This window comes from Pholcus phalangioides, unplaced genomic scaffold (genome assembly GCF_987345545.1).
Source record: "Pholcus phalangioides strain wild (caught in Gottingen) unplaced genomic scaffold, Ppha-v1.0 ptg000015l_1, whole genome shotgun sequence".
NCBI classification, from domain to species: domain Eukaryota; kingdom Metazoa; phylum Arthropoda; class Arachnida; order Araneae; family Pholcidae; genus Pholcus; species Pholcus phalangioides.
In genome coordinates this window covers 24,488,249-24,505,889 of record NW_028301608.1, presented here as the reverse complement: position 1 = coordinate 24,505,889, position 17,641 = coordinate 24,488,249, and positions in this window count along the sequence as shown.

Here is a 17,641-nt window from a genome sequence, read left to right as displayed (position 1 = left end):
CTTTGTTCCAAACCAGGAGTTCCTCAATGCTTTCCGAATCACGGGCTCTGTTAATGCACGGTTCCCAGCGACTTGGGAAGTCAAGGAAATTAAAAAAATGATCAGATGAAGTGTAAATTAGTCAGAGAGGAAAATTTCAAATTTTGAAAAATAAAAAAATCGTAATAAATAAAAATTTTTTAATACGAATCACCATCTGAATCTGCCTTATCTCTCTACTGCGACTGTTGACAAGATGAATAATCTTATGATGCCGGAGTTCCCAGGCAGCAAAATACTGTATTAAAAACCGTAGAAACAAAATACATTAAAAAATGCGCATTCCCTACATATAATCCATCGCAACCACCTAACAAAGTCCTAGTTGAAAACTAAATAATAATAACTCTAGTAGTCTAAATCTTATTATACAGCGTGTTCAGGGAGTCCTTTCCCGGGCCTTTTTTCTTCGCAACCGGTTATGGAAGCATCTTCAATTAGAAAAATTGTCCAAATAACGTGCCCATTTTACACATGATATTTATTTTGATAGTTGCCCCCCCCCCCAGAAAGAGGCCGTGTCAGGAAAATTCACCAGGAAAATTCGCAGACCAACAATTCACCGACCTCAATTTGACATGAGTGAATGATCAAGTGAGCAAATGAACGAGTGAGTCAATGAATGAGCGTGAGCGAAACCGGCTTTTCACTAAAACCAACTTGCTCTCGTTCACTCACCAGGTCACTCAGTCGATCACTCACCAGGTCACTCAGTCGATCACTAGGTAGCTCATTCTATCACTCACTCACTGGGTCGCTCTCTTGCCATTCACTCACTAAGTCGTTCATTATATCATTCACTCACTAGGCCGCTCATTATATCACTTACGCAGTAGGTCACTCATTCTATCATCAACTCACCATGTTGCTCGTTCTATCATCAACTCACCATGTTGCTCGTTCTATCATCAACTCACCATGTTGCTCGTTCTATCATCAACTCACCATGTTGCTCGTTCTATCATCAACTCACCATGTTGCTCGTTCTATCATCAACTCACCATGTTGCTCGTTCTATCATCAACTCACCATGTTGCTCGTTCTATCATCAACTCACCATGTTGCTCGTTCTATCATCAACTCACCATGTTGCTCGTTCTATCATCAACTCACTAGGTTGCTCACTCTGTTACACACTCAATTACCTGGTCGCCCACTCTATCATTCGCTCACTCACCACTCAACACTAACCACTCTGTCACTACTGTATCAATTGCCGATTCCCTCACTCGGTTATTCCTCGCTCACTGACTCGTGCTGAACTGTTGACGGTGAATTTTCCGTAAACCCTAGAAATTTTTTTGGACATATGCTATACGAAATTAAAACCCATATTTGTGCGGGCCTCAACACGCACCCACCATTCAGTCATTGCAGTGAGTCGCAAAATTACCACCAGGCCGATCCCGGCCTTTTAATAATTTCAGTAACGTAAAAATTGGTCTTTTAAGGCTTTTATTTCAAATTTCACAATAAATCGATGCTGGAGAAACGCTTGCATCGCCCCACCGATAATCACATTAAAGACACGAAAGTGTTTTCATTTTTTTGATTCTTTTATGCGCCCGCGTCGAGCATGTGATTGGAAAAAAAAAAAAACATGCCCGGTAAGAAATTTTCACATGCCCCGGGCATGTCGGGCAATAGCCCTGCTGTCTATTGAACCCACGGCAACACATGCAGAATTTTCCATGATATTTTACTGTTTTCTTCTTGTTTTTACACGTAAAAAACAAAAAATCCTGCTTGAATTAATTCACCTGAAACTTATGAATAATCTATTGAAATTTTTTTATATTCTGATATGAAACCGCTTTCTTTTTTTGTTGGAGCGGTTGAAAAGTTATAGAGATCCATAAAAATCATATCTCATCACTAAAAGCTTGCGGAGAAATAAATCATTTGCTCGATATGTCGGACGAGAAAGGCATGAAATACACGTGACACTTTGATTGATCGATCACATTTTCCAAAATTCAGTTCAATGGCACCGTCGAAATAAATCTTTTTGCTGAATTCTTTTTTCTTCTTTTGAATTCTAATATAGTTATTAATGAGACACAATTTTTATTATGGTATCATTAATTTAGGCGATAAATTTACGTCATTAAAATTGCCTTTTTTAAAAAAAATATAAATCGAGTTTTTTTTTTTACTGACTTAATATGAATTTTTTAAGGAAAGACAGCTTCATTAAAGGAAGTCCGTCCCATGGATGATTTGATCATAATTAACATTTCAGGTTGAAAAATAGAGTCATGATCGATTCTATAACAAAGGATTAAAATATGGCCCGTCGGCCAAATTTGGCCCTCTGAGTGATCTGATGTCGCCTCAAAACTAGCTTTGTAAAAATAATTAAAAGCGACATATTTCAGATGAATTAAGTGACCCGGGGTGCTGTTTCGCATCACTTCAGTGGCCCATTGCATGTTCTCAGATCTCTCAATCGGCCCGCGGCACATGCACATATCACTCAAGCAGCCTGCATCACACTTCCAGTTCACTTACGTGGCCTGCGGTGCCGTTCCACATCGTTTAAGTAGCCTGCGGCACATTCCCAGCCCAGGTCACTTCGGTCACCTGCAGCACATTTCAAGAACACTTAAGTGGTCCGCGGCTAATTTCGAGATCACTTAAGGAACTCGTGGTACGTTTCCTGACCACTTAAGGGATCCACAGCACGTTTCCAGATCACTTAAATTACCCGTGTGATATTTACAGATCGCTGCGGCACAGTTTCAGACCATTCAAGTGGACCGCGGTACATTTACAGATAACGTAATTTCCCGAGGTGGTAATATGCTCGTCTACCACCGTGAAGGTTGCCAGGTTCTAGCCGCGAGATAAAATATAGATAACACGATATTTTTTCCTTCATCGAGCTTGAGTTGACCGCCGATAGATGGTGCCCTTCAGTCAAAACGAAACTCCTTAACGGCAGTAAAATGCATTATAACGATATTGTCAGAGTTGGTGTTTGATGAAGTAGATAACGTAATTAAGTGGCCCGCATTCTCTTAATGGTTGAACATTCCTTGACACAACACATTCTTTTCTGATTTTTTTATTTTATTGAATTTTAATGTCATTGTGTAAGAGGTTTGCTTATCTCATTGAAATAATACGGAAAACTAGAATGGTAAAAATTACGTCTTTTTTTTGTAATTAAATTTTTAAAATTTGAACTCGGAACATACAGGAAAGCAAAAACTTTCTCACGTGTAAATTATCCCAGATATTGATATTATCGTGTGACAAAAAATAATAATTGACTTTCCCCTCCCCCTTATCAATTTTGAATTTTGTTGATCAAGATGCTCTTTCTCCGCTTCTTTACCATGGCAAAAATGTCTCCGGTTATCTCATTCACTTCGTCGAATTCAAATGACTTCCTGAACAAGAGGCATTTTCTCATTCAAATAAAATTCCATGCATTTTATTCCGGTGTTTCGCAAATGATAACAGAAGACTGAACAGAAATAAAACGTCACAAAGGGTTGCAATTTATGTTCATATCATTGAAACCCGTGAATTCTATCTGATGGGTATCGGAAATTATGTCGTCTATCATGTACAGCTTCGTGCCGAAAGTTCCCACGGCTTCTGTTCGTTGCACATCAAATAAAAGACTCGTGATATGATAGACGGAAAGCAGTGTATATTATATAGAAATATTGTATCTTTAACACATCATTTCTGAAGCATGATGATTCCTGATTCAAAGATAAAAGAGAACCGATATCAGTCCGAGAATTATTATTATTATTATTATTGTTAGGTTGATGTTTCTCAGAGTGGGCGATGAAGGAACCGATTAGGGGAGCGATAGAATCCACAGATACCCCTTGGATAGGCCCAGTAGGAGGCGGTGGTAACATTTGTTTTTCTGAGAAGTGTGAAGACAAAGGCGTACGTGAGAGGGCACGGGGGGAGGCTTACCTATCTCCAGACGATCAAAAATTAAAAATATTTTCATTATATAACATGATTTAAAAGAAAACATCGAAAGATAATATATTTATGTGCTGTCGTAATCGATTTCTGTCGATACAAAATTATTTTTGAAGGTTGATAATTGGTGACAGAATTCTATGGAAGTAATTTGTTTGTTTGTTCCCGAACCCTGTGTGCCCCTCCCTTTGGAGGGGGCCAATCCTGCCTCCCCTGGGTAAAGATGAGAAAGAAAAATTTGCATGCTAGATTTCATATTTTTAATATAAAAAAAATGAAGATTGGTCAAAAGGTTGTTATTATCAAATTCATGGTAGTTCAAAGCAGGGCCATACGCAGGATTGGCCTCTGGATGCGTACTCCTCTGGTTCAAAGTAGCCACGAGTGTGTTAACTGGCTACAATATTTTGGGGACGTACTTACTGAACTACCAAGTAAAGCTAAGGCCCCCACCCCCACACTCATGTTCAGCCTGATTCTTTTTTTTAATCTTTCGAACGAGCTCAAAACTGCAATCTGAGAAAATCGCGTTTCAAGTGTTTCCTTTCTAATTTACATACATTTGCACTACAATTCATTTATTTTTTGAATTTTCAGTTTCAAAAGGAAAAGTTGACGGATTGATACGAAATTGTTTACATTTAGTTTGCGTTGAAATGGAGTGCTTTTTCGAAAAATTGTCATTTTACGAACCGGGTATTGAACTCGCGAGGCATCTTTAAACATCCTTTGGTAATTTAGGCAAGTATCTTATCGACCTGGGCTGCCGAGCCCGGTGCGTTAATACATAAATTTTCCAAAAAAATTTTCAGAAAAAAAAATTGAGAAAATCATCAAATTGAAATGGTGAAAATTTTATTGAAATGCATTCGAATAATTCTGATTAATACGAATTTGAAGGGATCTATCCAGAGGCGTATTTACGGAGGGGGTTTCTTAGCGGGCCCAGGGTAGCAAGTTCAAAGGGTGGTAATGAGTAAAGGGGCCGTAATGAGTGGTCAAGAAAATTAGTAGAATTGGAGAAGGGTGGCAAAATTTGTGTATCCCACAGGAGGCGAAACTAGAATTCCTCCTCTGCCGAGCAAGGAAGGACTAGGAAAGTCGATGCCAAACCAAATGACCTAAAGCAGCGGTTCTCAACCTTTTTTGACTCGCGGAGCCCTTTTCAGTATATATTTTCTATGGCGGAGCCCTGTTTGACACGAGAGGCCTGTTTTTGTACATAATTTTTATGGCAGAACCTTGAAGGCCTCTTTTATTTACTTATCTATCAAATCTACTGATTCATTTTATTTTCCTCGAGTCACCGAAGGGCTCCGCGGAGCACCAGTTGAGACCCGCTGACCTACAGAGCGTGCAAGCATGTGAGTGGCCAAAAGACTGGACTAGAGACAGCGCCGTAGATCGCTTCAGTCACTAGGATGACACCTTAGGGTTTTTGTGAGGGGAAGGGGCAAACATGATTTTGCTGTCCCCACCACTGGAAAATTGAATTATTCTATTTCCATGTTTTTCGTTTATTTCCCTCCTGAAATTCGCTACCTGGGGCAGTTGCTCCTCCCCTGCCTCCTCTCTCTAGTTCTGGCCCTGCCTAGACAGCTTCTTCCTCAGGGAGTCAGTGAGTGACAAAAGAGTGACCTAGAAAATTTGAAAGTATGCGAGTAAATCAAAGAGTGACCTAGAAAATTTGAAAGTATGCGAGTAAATCAAAGAGTGACCTAGAAAATTTGAAAGTATGCGAGTAAATCAAAGAGTGACCTAGAAAATTTGAAAGTATGCGAGTAAATCAAAGAGTGACCTAGAAAATTTGAAAGTATGCGAGTAAATCAAAGAGTGACCTAGAGAGCAAGGGTGCCAAATCAGTGAGCGTCATCCACAGAGCTTGCAAGCGTATGAGTGGCCTAGAAAGTGAGGGACCAAGTTAGTTAACGGCAAAAAGAATTGCTCAAAGAGTTTACAAGCATATGCGTGACTGAGCGAGTGACCTGGAGAGCGAGAGAGCAGGTCGTGAGCGACCAAAACAGTAACCTGGAGAGTGTGTTAGCGTGGAGAGACCTGGAAGGTGTGTAAGCATGTGAGCGAGCATCGGAGCGACCTAGAGGGTGTGTGAGCGTGGGAATGACCAAAAGATTGCCACAAAGAGCGAGAGACTAGGTCAGTGAAAGATCAAAAAGAGTTACTGAGAAAGTAGGCAAGCATGTGAGTGCCAAAGAGATTGAGTTAGAGACAGAAGCATATTCTGAAGGACTGGGTGGGCGAAGTCGGCTATAGCCGAGGGTTGCAAATTTGTGGAATGAGTGGTCAAAAAAAGGCAGGTCACTCCATGCTCACACACACTCTCTAGGTGACTGTTTTGGTAGCTCACGACCTGGTCCCTCGCTCTCTAGGTCACTCATATGCTTGTAAAACTCTATGGGTCATTCTTTTTATTGCTCACTGATCTGGCCCCTTGCTAGAATGGGACTAGAATGGAAGAAGTGCGGCGAAATTTGCGTAGCCCACAGGCAGAAACATCATCAATCCACTTCTTCATCCCTCTGTTAAAAAAGAAAAGTTTCTAAACACAATCTGATCATTAACAAAATATTTCTTAAAACGATGACGTCAGAAACACAATTTTTCAAATCGCAATTAATATCTGATTATCCAGATAATCTTCGGGTCATTCAAACAATATTTTTGGAAACTATTTTCATAATATAGAAATAATAATAATTTCGAAATCAGATTCCCTATATAATGCACCTAATGGTTTCCTGAACTACTAAAGCGCGGAAGTTCAGACTAAATGCCGTAAATGACTTTTTTCTTTGCCTATTTTCGCACTCTTTGTAAAAATGCTTTTTTTGAGTTTTCCTGCCGTAAATGCCTATTTTGACATATTTTTTACGTTTATTCGTGGATTTAAAAGGCCGTATTCTGTAGAACTTTGGTATTTTTAGCATTGAGAACTGTAGAAGAAAATTTTCCTGTTTATAAAATCTTTAACTCTTAATATTTATTCTCATCAGCACTACCGGCTCTATTTGAATGCATATAGACTGAAGTGCCCGAGAGACAGGAAAATTGGTGTTTTGCATTAAAGTGACTCAGCTACATACAGGGCGCCCTGTAAGTGGCTGCACGGCCTTTATCTCGTCAATCGTCCGTCGTAGAGGTATGATTTCAATTTGAAAAATGCTCAACAGCCATTCATAAAGTACCCTGTACCAGTTTTGATAGTAAAAATACAGTGTGTAACAAAGTAAAAACAACAACATTGTAAATGCTAACTGCATCAACAGGGCGGGTGGGAACTGACATATAATGTTATTTTGATTTTATTTCTTTTACGTCGTAAATAAATGCATCGCAAAAAACCATGTGACAAGTTATTACTGAGATTTGCAAAAATCATCTCCAGAATTTTTGAATTTTTTTTTTTTTCGAATTGTTTCAAAGCGAAATTTTTTTTGAAATTTTTTTGGAAAAATATATCATTTTTATAGCATGTTTTGTAAATAATTTCATACGAAAAACATTACAGTTTTTATAAAATTATTCTTTAATTTCAACTAGCACTATTGTATATATATATGTCAGCTAATTATTCATTAAGTATTCGAGTAAATCGAACTTAGACCTAACCCCAAAGGATCACTAACACTTTTTTTAGTATAATAATATTAACATAGCTAATAATTAGGGCTGAAAATCGATTAAAATTTTTCACTGTAACTCAAGAAATTTGAATAGATTAATCGAATTTGAATCGAATACTTTTAAGTAGCCCTTACATGGGGTGTATAGTATTTATTATTTTACAACAAATTTATTTGGCAATCTTTTTATATCAATTGACGCTACAAAAATATATATTATTCATTTCACTCACCTTTTCACTAGCTGAAAGCAAATATTGGAATAGATTAAGAGAAATTAAGGCCCTGCGCTTGAAGTGATGCTGAACATTTTAGTCAGATTCTGGAATTTCTTCTCAAGGATCTTGTCATTTTTTTACAAATTCAATCATCTTAGGTTAGTCACTGATTTCGAAACTGCTTACGATACTGTTCACAATGGCGAACAAATTTCGGTATTGTTTTCTAAAACTGAAAAAAACCTTTAAAATTGAAATCACCACTAATTTTCCATGAATCGACTTGTATTTTCTCCATGTCTTCAAAATTTGATCACAATATTGATTCAAATATTTTTAAATATGGTCACTCATCCCAAAAAGTTACATCTAAAAATATAATTTAAGACATCTAATCGGTTTCGGCAAACAAATAAAAATAAATGATGAATTTTTATTAAAAATTTTAATCTAATTCTAATCGGATTAATCGCTTCAATTAACTAAACTAAAATTTTTAACTGCGATTAACAATTGATAGATTAACCGATCCGATTATCGTAACAGCCCTACTAATCACGATTAATATCGATTATCCAGATAATCATCGGGTTATTCAAACAATATTTTTGGAAACTATATTTCCGTAATATATTACACACACATCGAGGGGAGAAAAGAAAAAAAAGTACATAAGGGAGAAAAGAAAAGTAACAAAACGGCTGGGAAAAAGAAGAGAAAAGGAAAAACTGTTGAATTATTAATGTCATCTAGTGAATATAAATACGTTCCTTTTCTCTTTTCCTTATGTCTTTCACTTTAGCAAAGCAAACAGAGACCGCCCATTGCCTAACGGGCTGGAACGATACCTACCGACATCGCATTTTAAAAGATGCCAATTGCCAGCCAAAAAAAAGAAATATGATAATAATAATAATGATAATAATGATGACTTCTTCCTTTTCTTTTATTGAGTATAAAAGTCCTACGTTGCTTATATAGGAATGCCGTCATTCTTTTCTTTTTTTAAACCTCTGTCGATATTTTATTCATTTCGGTAACAGTCGAGCCTCGTTTATACGTCGCTCAGTTATACGACTTTCGTATTTATACGACGTCTGGCTCTTCGGTCGCGATTCGTTCCTATAAGGGCTGGTTCGGTTAATCGATTGATCGGGTCGGTTATTTGATCAATTGTTAATCTCAATTGAAAATTTTAGTTCAGTTAATCGATTCCATGAATCCAGTTGAAATTTGGTAGAAATTTTCATAAGTTCATAATTTTATTTCATTTCTTCGACGAAGCCCGTTAGATGTCTTAAATTATATTCCTAGATACAGTCGACGCGGCTTATTAGAATCATGCATAATGTTATCATCTGGGTATTGTTTTCACTTTTTTTCAACATGGAAAAAAATTGGGACTTTGGAATATGTTACTAAGTTTTTTTCCGTCAAATGTTTTTATGTGTATTCTGAAGATAATGTTTAGCCAAACTTAATTTTTTTCTTGTAAGTTATCGTTATCAGGCTGCAAGACTATGTAGGAGGCTAGAAGGTCCCCCCCCCCGCCCCTTGTTGATAAACATTTTCGTACTTAAGTAACAAAATCAGTCCATAGAATTCGATGTGATCCGTGTACGTGTGGAGCTGTTTTTGCAATGGCTTTTTTTTATAGTGAAGGCAAATGCATGACGGAAGAAAAAGCCCTTTCCTTCAGTTCATGATCAATTTCTTCCAACTGACCGGATTCAAATTTATTTTCCCGAGAGACTTCCTCAAGGAATTTATGGAACGTATTGTGTAGATCATAGTTTCCCAAACATTTTTTTTTTTCATCGTCCCCTTCAGAATATTTCTTTCCAGATCAAGCAAATCCATAGGATCCTATGTTATACTCGTAGCTTCTATCGCCACCCGGGGGGGGGGGGCGATATTACCTACTTTGGGGAAACACTGGTGTGCATTAAAAAAATATCACAATTTGTGATAAACATTAGACAGTTCTATTCTAGCCTCACAATCACTGAATAACAAACATGCAGAATTTTAGCTTAAGGGGAAAAAAAGGAGGTCCCCTACACACAAACAAGTACAATAAAAAGCAATGGGAACGATTGAGTATTTTGCAACCAATAATGTGTGAAAGAAAAACAGTTGTCTCATTGTACCCAATACCCGTTTACCATATGTCCCGTTCAACCAAACGAGAATTATGGTCACTGTACTTGCAAGCCGGACTTTTTCAGATATAGATATCATTTGGTTATTATTATAAGATACCACGAGTCCCGCTGTGATCACATCCTGTGACGTAAACTGTACAAAATTTCAGAAAAGGGACCAAATATTTAAAAATATTTTAATCAATGTTTTGACCAAGATTTTCGACGTAACGGAAATACAAGTCGATTCATCGAAAACTTTTTATAATTTCAGTGTTTTACATGGGTTTGATAGAGGATTTAGAATACAAGACCCAAAATTTGTTGCCTCCACCGTGAACAGCAGTTTTTGCAGAGGTCTTAACGCATGGCCTGAGGGTCACATTTGGCCCTCGGAGTTTTTCGTCATTTTCAAAAAATAGTTTGAGGTCGCGGGCCACATAAGATATTTCCGAGGGCCACATTTGACCCGTGGGCCATATGTACGCATTAAGGACTTGTGAAAAAAACGTAAAGCCACAGCAATTCATAAAATAAACAAATAAACGATAAAATTAATCAGTCGATTATCGTCCGCTGTGGCGGTCAAGTGATCATACTGATGGACTCGCATCGCAAGGTCCTGGGTTCGAACCCCACTGGCGCCACAGTAGTCGGCTGAAGTTGATTTCCTGTGGTTCCGAAATTCGAGGCGCGAAAGTGAGAGCCGATCTTCCCATTAAAAAGTCTCGCCTCAGAAAGCAACAGGCCTACAAACTGTACAAATATTCAATCACTGCACTTCACTCATAATTTGATACACAGATAGCAGCACTGAAAAATCAGACACAACTCTAGATACGCACTCAGACTGTTAGGTACACACGTTCACACTTCTGGTGCAACTCATCCAGTAGTAAATTGCAAAAAGCCTCCACGTGAAGCTCGTGACGTCACTGAAGTCGTCCATTTCATCTATAGTCATTGAATATGCTGCGAAACAATGTAAAGACTTCGCATTATCCAATGGCTACAGGTGGAATGGGCGACTTCAGTGACGTCAAAGCTTCGCCGGGTGTCTTTCTGCTATAGAATGTGTTCGTTGAGCCCGGTTTGAAAGAAAATTGATTAAAATTTTCTGATCAACCATTCAAAAATTTCAATCGATTCCCAGCCCTATATTAAAGACAATAAATTTTATAATATTTCGTATGCCTGTTGGAGGGGGTTACTATTTCAAAGAAGTCTCAGTTATGCATTCATGAGACGTTTTGACCCGACCTCTTGAACGTCGTATAAACGAGGTTCCACTGTATTTAGACTGGACGGATGGACGGACAGCAGCTGCTGCTGTTGCTCCAGAAAAGAAAAAAGAGAAAAAAAATCAGAAAAAACATAATAATCATAATTCTTACCAGATTCATCCGCGGTTGATTTTTTTTTTCTTTTTTTGCAACTGAGTTATCATCATCAATGATTAGTAGAAAATTATTACATATCTTTACTAGTACGTACGTACTTATGTTGCTGTTCACCACTGCTGCAAACACGAATGATTTTGATCCATGTTTGTTTGATTAGTTATTATTATTATCATACCCCCGTCTTTGATCATGACCCGCTTTTTAGCCTTTGGGTTTTTTTGATCGTGACCAGCTGCCCTGTTTTATCATTTCGAGTCTGGGATGAACGAAATATTTTGTCCGCGGGTTATGTGTATAAGGTTGCGAATTCATACACCGGGTGTGTGTGTGTTTCGAGACGTACCACCCTTCTAATTACTACTGACAAGACAAATAAATGTGCGATATAAATTAGTAGGGGAATATATATCATTGATGCAAATGACAGAATTTCTTGTACGAGTGTTAATGGATGGCTAGCAAAAGTTTTCAAAAAGTCATTAATTGTGTGTTATTATAAAAAGAGAGGGTTTTATTTTTTGTCACCAGGTTATTATGGTTCGATTCATTACTGAATTGATTCGATTCTGGCACTAGGAGAATAAAAATATCGCTGTTATTTATTAAATCGAATTATTTGTCATTGGTGAAATAATTTGGACTCATAACACTACAGAACAACTAAACAATCACCAAGTGTTTTCAAAATTTTGCTCTTTTCAATAAAAATGTCTGATCTATATGAAACGATAACGTTACGACAAATTTCATGATCGTACCCGATATAATGATAAAACCCATGTATGAACTATCATATATAGCATACCATATAGTAAAATTTATCAAGTTAACCAACGACGCGACGCTTGGGCATTTTGCATAATCGCTAGTAAAAGTGATAATTTTTTTAGTACTTATTAAATTTACCAACGACGCTGGGGTACTATTAATTCCCCAGCGCGACCCAACCCGCAAGGGTAAAAGGCTTATATCCCTGGAGGGACAGAGCCTGGGCCGTGACTGGTTTGTCAGGGTACTATTAATGGAATAATAATCACCGGAAAAAGTCATAAAGTTTGAGAAATTTATCAAACTTCCGAAATTTCCCGGCGATTATGCATAATAAGCAGTTATTATGTTATGTTTAATAATTATCTCATTTACCGTAACATATATTCAGATTCTTTATAAATTTATTTTTAATTACATTTATTATATATTATATTTTTAAGTTACTATAAAATCCCTCTTCTAAATCTTATAAAATTGAAATTCGTAAAAAGCATTTTGAAAATTTCGGTAAAAAATTTTCATTAGTGTTCAGTTTGAAGTTGTTTTTTTTTTTCTAAAAATATTTTTTTGGAATTTATGTATATTCACGAATTTTGTTTCAGCTTAACTCACAATTATAATTTTTTTTTTTGTGAATGTATAGTATTTAAAAAACACTGGCAATGCACGTACTGCTATTAATAATCATGAAATTTTGAATTACGTTATATATAAAGAATTTTTCACGATTTGGTATACCCAGAAAGTTTAAGATATTGCATTTATTTGATTTTTTTAGGAGAACGCGTGATGAAGCATGAAATATGATATAATTACCGATTTTTTTTTCAAAATAATAATTCAGAGTCTTTTCAAAGGCCGCAAAACTATTTGTATAATAATGTCTTAAGGTATCTTTAACCTACAGTACTACGGTTCTCCCTGAAGCACCCAGAGTGCTCGATGCTGGTATCTAATTTCGTGCTCGCGAGCACTTGATCAACGTTTCAATTGCATGCCTTGTAGTAATTGCATTCAAGAACTGAAATCATCCTGGTTTTTTTTCATGCATTCGCATTTGCACCTTTGATGATGAGTATAGGCAGTGCTCACGACTAGAAAAAGTTGTCGACCTCTAATATACAGGATGATTATAATTAAAGTTCCCATACTCTGAGTAGTTTTTCTCAAAAACTGCTTATCCGAATATTGCCAAATTTTTGGGCATTTTTTCATGGGTTGGAGAAATTTATGAAATAAAAAAAAGTGGTGCTTTTTTATATTGCATTTTACATTTTCCCATGGTCCATATAGCGCATATACTAAGTTTCAATGGAATACGTCTTCCAGAACGGGCTCTTCATAGGTCTGAGTAGTTTCAGTATACTAGCACTGCTCCGACCAACGTAGCACCCGTCAGTATACTGACACTACTCCGACCTATGTAGTGCCCGTTTTGGAGGACGTAGTCTATGGTATACACGCTATATGGTCCATTGGAACAAGGAAAATTTAATAAAAAAAGGAGTCAATTTTCCACTGGTGGTCAAAAATTAAACTTTTTTAAATTAAATAAATCTTTCCCCGTGGCCTCATTAAGATATCCTAAAAACTTGACTGTATTCGGATAAGCAGTTTTTTAGAAAAACTACTCAGAGAGTACGGGAACTTTGATTATAATCACCATATACATTAACAGATTACCATTATTTCAATTGAGATTAAAATTGTTTAACAAATACTTGATCGATCAGAAATAAAATTACGTTGTCGAAAAACCCGGTGTAAGTTGAAACAGGGGTAGAGTGATGCAACACGATTTCAGAATTGTTAAAAAAGTAATAAGTCGTGAAATAAATTAAGCCCAACGCGCGCGGGTTCTCAGACACCTCGTTGGACATTTTGCCTGTTGTGGCGTTGTATTTATATTTGTATTAAGAATTGGTGAAAGAAAAATTTATTTCAGAAAAAAAATTCAAACTTAAAGAAGATATAATTTCAGATTAAACAAAATTGTTCAATAATTTGTAGAATCCTGTTTAATAATTGGGAACACCATTGGTATATGTATATGACTTCCTGGCCCACGGGCATCATAGAAAGTTTTAATTTTTCCCGGAATGTCTATGACAGGTTGAAAACCCCTGCTCAAAGACTCTAAATTAATTCTCTATGATTATTTCTGTGTAAAATAATATTTATGTACTAAAAAAAGTCTACAAATCTCATTTATTTTCAATTTTTTTTACGATAATTATGTGCTATATGAGTCAAAAAAAATATTTTTGAGGACGAGTAGACACAGATTAGTTGGGTACCGCCCAGAATATTTTGGGCATACAAACTCATTCTACACTCGACGTATATCCAAAATACTGATAGAAAAATTACTATTTTGATTTAAATAAAAATTGATTTTAATATCGACGATTCAAAGGAACTGTATTACTTTGTTTTTGTTTTTGCAAAATCCTCCTTGTTCTCCTTCACTTAACTTTCTTAGAAACGTTTCCGACTATTTTCTCTCAATGGCATTATTACTTCCCCCCATCATCTTCTATCAGTGTTTGTACGGTGAAAAATGATGTGGCGTGAATAATTGTTCTTCAGTCGTCAATATGAATATCGTCATAACAATTTCTGTCCAAAAAGAAAACATAATAATATCAGTGTTTACTTAGGAACCAATCTTCTTAGATCGTTATCAATAAATTTCCATATCGCATGCATATTGATCGTAAAACATCTGGATCGATATGTGATGGAAATTATGAAAAATCGGTTCATTTTTTCGACCGTATATTTGATCCACAAATGATTTTCTCGCTAAAATCGTTTTATTTTTGTATTCTAAAAAAGTCAGATAATCATAGTCAAATAGATCTTTATATATGAGATGTTATTTCTACGAACGAAATACAGTGGAAACGAGGTACGTATATATACTGTGAAATATAGAAGAGAAAGTGCGATAATAGAATACGGTGGGAAGTGTGGGAAGTGGGGGGCACTCGATCGATCCTTATAAATAGTTGATCGTTTTCCACGAAAAAATAACTTTTTTTAGTATTTTATGTGAAGGATTTTTGGAGATATTCAGAGATTTTCTCTTTAATGTTTCATTATATTATTCTTACGGTTGTAAATTTTAGTTTTGAAGTATGTTAAACTGTCAGAATGAAGCGACTGATCGATGAGTAAGCCATCTTTCGCACAAAAATGTCAGATTTCATGATGAAATGTTAAATTTTTCTTCTCTTTTAAGGCACGATTATCTCTTTTTGAAAAAAAATATAGAAAAGGCAAAGTTTTTTTTTGTTTTATTTGAATTAGTATAATAATACACTATTATTATCATTTTATTTGCTAATTAATATAAATTAGTAAATAAAATGTTAATATTTTAAGGTTGGATTGAAATTAGTTTTTTTTCTCTGCAAAATTATAACAAAAATTTTTAAAAAACTAAAATTTATTTTTCTTTTCAATCTTAGTTTTCATCTTGAATTCAAATTTGTTTTTATGTATTACTTATTTATTTACTAAATTACGCATTTTTTTTTTATTTCATATTGAATTCGAATTTATTTTTCTTTCATCGTTAAATCAAAATTTATTATTATTTTGAATTCAAATTCATTCAGCTCAACATTAAAGTCGTAGCAACGCAAGTAGTACAAATTTTTTTTTAGAACGCACAAGTAAAAATATATTACATCCTACCCAATTCAGTTCCCCCTCAGTGATCACCAGCAGTCTCTTACTTTTCACAAATGCATGGGAGTCGCTTGATGACATCAGTAAAATGGTTTCTAGTGATCACAGCAATAAAGTGGATGATTTAAGTGTTGATATTATTCACAAATATGTCGTTAAATTTTACAATCCACTCTACAGTAAAAGTGGTAATAGTAATATTTTGCAGGTAAAAATGCAAAATATTACTAGACAGCAACTTGTCATTCGATAATTGGCTCTGCCTTGAGATCGTCCACCCTCACTAGAAAGTGGATGGTCCCGGAGTTTTGGCGATCCACACGTCAGCTCTTCCCCGGAATTAACTTTGTGATCTCCCTCTAAGTTATTGGTTGAACGTCACGTATTTCCAACTTTGATTTTATTGAAAATCGTAGAGGAAAACTGAGGAAACGTCATTCCAGTCTCATCAGATTCACAGAACAGTAGACAGCGTAGAAAAACTTGTCTCAACAAGTTGTCTTACTTGAAGAGCAACATCTGAACCTGGTTACCGATGGAAGAGTCAGCGTTGTTCTAGTTTCGCTAACAGACCAAAGTCTCATCCTTCATATTATGAAGCGGAGGACAATTAAGTATCGGGCGATGATCATTCTCCCAGTTGAACCACCGCCCTGACGATCACATTTGCCGGAAGCACCAGCAATCCCCAAGTAAATGAAGGAAAGTTTCATGTTGTATTCCACCAGTTTGACGAGGCAATCGGTTCCCTCAGAAGACTTTACGAAATCAATGAATCACAATTTGAAATAGGGAAACGGGATAAGTCAACTGAATAACCTTCATCGTCGGAACTCCAGAGATCAAATACAAAACACGCTCTTTATATGGGCAAAAAGCCATCCGACATTGTTCCAGAAACAATGAGCTACCACGGCATGGCCAGCTCAGTATCAACAATATGGCTGAAATTTTCATACAGCAATGGACATGAAAAGGAAGGACATCTCTGTTATTCTGCTATTGAGTATCTAAAACTCAGAGAAGGAGACATTTTCTAGCTTCAGTACATATCAGTTATTATATCGGAATATTTTGTATTATGTGGAATATTTTGGTGAACTCGGAAAGGAAAGCCATCTTGTCTCAGCCAGGACTCGAGCCCAAGCCCTCTTGCATACCGGACAAGCATGTTACCATCTGTATCACTGGAGACATGACCGAGATCACCTCAGCAAAATATCCAGAAAATATCTGTTTCCTTGATATCTTGGGCTGAGGAAAAAAGCCGTCTATCTCTCTCTACCGTCCCATTTCCTGAAGTTTAGAGAAGCTACTACTAAGGGTTAGAGGATGTTCCTGTTTGTAATAACGGCGAGCCTAAAGCCGACAAGAAATGTGCCGCATGCAGGTCAGTTCAATATTGTGATAAGTATTGCCAGAAGCTGCATTGGTTCACTCACAAAACTCTATGTGCGTCTCTGAATAAAAAACGGCTAGCGGAAGAAGAAGCAGCAGCGAACAAAAAGAAAGCCTGACCAGAAACGGTTCAGGCCGAGGAAAAATCAGAAACCACAGAAACTGGAGAATCAACTTCTTCAGCCAAAGAGAAATCAGATGGCGAAGATAAGAAAGATAACTGAACATTTTTAGTCTCCTAAAATGCCACCAGAAAACATTACACGGTAGAATACTGTCATGACTTTTTACCCCAGATAAAAACGCTGAAAATATTCGGGTAGGAGATAATGTGAATTTTTCATTAAGAAACCTCAACATCGAATCAGATTTATGTG